Source organism: Megalobrama amblycephala, linkage group LG12, assembly GCF_018812025.1.
Source record: "Megalobrama amblycephala isolate DHTTF-2021 linkage group LG12, ASM1881202v1, whole genome shotgun sequence".
Classification (NCBI taxonomy): Eukaryota; Metazoa; Chordata; class Actinopteri; order Cypriniformes; family Xenocyprididae; genus Megalobrama; species Megalobrama amblycephala.
The window spans coordinates 39,239,324-39,242,806 of NC_063055.1; positions in this window are offsets into that span (position 1 = coordinate 39,239,324).

Here is a 3,483-nt window from a genome sequence, read left to right on the forward strand (position 1 = left end):
TGTTGATTCAATTATGTTGTAAAACTCATCAGTTATTAATTTAGTTCACTTCATCTATACAGCAGCAGCAGCTCTGGAGACAACAGTGATGTCATCGTCCAGCTCAGTTCAGTTCTCATACAATAGTGTCAATGCAGTCAGATCAATAATAATGTTGAATATTAAGTTGTCATGTTTTTGTGACAAACTACTGCTTTAAAGAACAGTTAAACTTTAGAGATTTACAGAGTGAAGTCTTAGTATATTCATGCTCTAGAATGAAACTAACATAACCAACAACTAAAATAATAATCCTTACAGAACAGCATCAAATGAGACACAATGTAACATCACTTATTTTGTGCTTTTCTTTTCAAGCTAATTCCTTGATTTCTTACAAAATCTCTTGTGTTTTGTCCACAATTTTCCTTTGGTTATATGTGCCTTAAAATGATCAATTACAGCTGTAACTTCAGCATCTGACCAGCAAACCTTTTGTCCTTTCCGTATTGTCCTTTTCCTTTCCGTTTTTTAATTTCTGCCGAACTCACATTCTCTGTACAGATGAATACATACTTTATTAAGCTCCCACTTTTTGAAAGCTCATGTACTTACAATGATGGTCGTACTCTAATTTAAACCTCAGGTACCTTGACAAACTCAGCAGTTTTCCAAATGGGCATCTTCTGAACATCTGCAAGAAATCAGTTATATACTGATCAGAAAACTAAGATTTAACTCTCAAATACCTAGAACTTAAAACTGGTTATACACCTGATATCTAAAAATAAAATTTCAAAATGACACAAAATATTATTCTGGAGATTAAATGTTATCAGCCTGTTAAAGGGATAGTTCACCCAAAAATGAAAATGTGATGTTTATCTGCTTACCCCCAGCGCAGCCAAGATGTAGGTGACTTTGTTTCTTCAGTCGAACACAAATGATGATTTTTAACTCCAACCGTTGCAGTCTGACAGCTGTATAATGGGTGTCAATGGAAACACAATTTATAAGAGTCAAAACATATACATAGACAAATTCAAATGAAACCCTGCAGCTCGTGACGGCACATTTATGTCCTAAGACACGAAAAGATCGGTTTGTGCGAGAAACCGAACAGTATTTATATAATTTTTTACCTCTAATACACCAGTGAGGTCTGATCGCGGTCTGACAGCGGAAGTAATGTCTGGCACTCATTGAAGTATATGCTCGAGACATCACTGCTGTTGTCAGAGCGCGATCAGACATCACTAACCGAGTGCTGAACGCAGTTGGACATGGTGTATTAGAGGTAAAAAATTATATAAATACTGTTCGGTTTCTCGCACAAACCGATAGTTTCGTGTCTTAGGACATCAATGTGTCGTCACGAGCCGCAGGGTTTAATTTGGATTTGTCTGTGCATGTTTTTTGACTCATAAATTGTGCTCCCATTGACACCCATTATACAGCTGTCAGACGGCAATGGTTGGAGTTAAAAATCATCATTTGTGTTCGACTGAAGAAACAAAGTCACCTACATCTTGGATGCGCTGGGGGTAAGCAGATAAAGATCAAATTTTCATTTTTGGGTGAACTATCCCTTTAAACATTTCCAAGTGTTTTACCAACGAAAATGATAAACTCATTTGTATCAACCAGATTTACAATGTTGGTGCAACCCTGATTCCAATAATATTCTTATAGAAAAGTTGCACTATATAAGTGCAAAAATCTCTGTATATAATAACTGATTATTGCTCATTAATTATTACAATTAATGGCAAAAGGAATGTTTGGAAATATAAACTGATATTTCCTACTGACACACTACAGCAATAGATATAAATAACTGGCTTAAAACCATTTTTCTTTCGTGAAAATACAAATGTTAAGTTGAACTATAAATATATAATTGTATCTATGCATTGTATTTATGGCAATAATCTAAAATAATAATAAACATAAACCTGTTCGTTAACACATACCAGCATTACTGGAGACGCCTGCGCAGCTCCAGCAGGAACAACATCCTGAGAAACACTTTCATCAGGATCAATGGCATCAGGATCCATCATACTGATCTCATCTTGAAGAAAAACAGAATTTTAAAACACAAGAACATCTTCGGTTTAACCTGTTTTCAAAAGTAATTTATGAAACTTTATGCTGTTTAATAATAAATAAAAATAATAATAATAATAATAACTAATACTTTTAGATGACTATTATTAGAATTATTGCCAAGACAGAAATATACTACTACTGTAAATGAAAAATTATTTTACAATACGACATTACAATATTTCTATCTTCATTTCTTCGCTTAAACTGTTTCAGTGAAAACAGGTTTATAAATGCATCTTATTACAAATCAGGTGAAATACTTGAAACAACTGGCCACACAAATTTTGTAAATAATGCAAATGTGAAATGTGTAACTGGTGCTCGTTGCGTTCCCAAATGCATGTTAAACTCAAGGCACATGCTGAGATAGAGTTCACTGCATTCATTCCCTGTGAACTGAGACGTGGAAAACACCGAATCACAAGATGATCGAGTGAGCAAAGTGTGCTCTCCACTTTGAAATGGGGAGCGCAACGGACTACAGTCTTAATAAATTATCAGCTTTTGCAATTTGATAAGGGCACAAAGCCACATCGTGCTGTTGATTTTAGTTTGTTTGAGAGATGCTTCGCCAAAGCACTGAAACAAATCACAAAGACCAAAATTTATCTTATTATGAGGTAGTGCTGGGCGGTATACCGGTTCATACCGAATACCGGTATTTATTTTTGTTATGATATGAATTTTGATGATACTGCAATACCGGTATGTGTCGCTTAACCAACGTTCAGAACGCGGCGCAGCGTCACTGTTTGAGAGCGTCCCGTTTCACTGTTGCACTGTAGTGAGAGAGCACAGCTGAGATCGCATCACAGTAAGTCCGAAATCACCCCCTAAAGCCTCATTCACTATTCCCTACGTTATCCACTTATATTATTCACTTGAAAGAGTGAATGAAAACGAGTGAGTGAATTCGGACAGCCGTTGTGTGTGCATCGGCTGTACACTCATTGTGGTGCATTGTGGGATTGATTGAGTGCACTCAATAACGTCCACTATGGTTTCGGACGCCACTACAAATGGCTGTCGCCTCAAATAATGCCCTATTTGAGGTTATAGGGGGCGATTTCGGATTCAGTCCTTGATTACAGCTGAGAATTCAACCAACACGCGACGCGCGAGATAGAGCGGTTTCTGCGCGGAGCGCCGTGATGAGATAAACAACTTTCTCCACATGGATCATATTATATAGACCGGAGCGAGCATGTTTACGTTTTTTATGGACCTATTTCATGTACTCTAGTGCTGTAAACATGAACCAGCAGCGTGTATGCGCACATATTTCATCACGTCTTCTTCAAATGAAATGTAACGTTATGCAAAGGACACTGAACTGTAGGCTATGTCTGATCACGATCGCGATGACACGATGGGTTATTCTGCTACACAGAA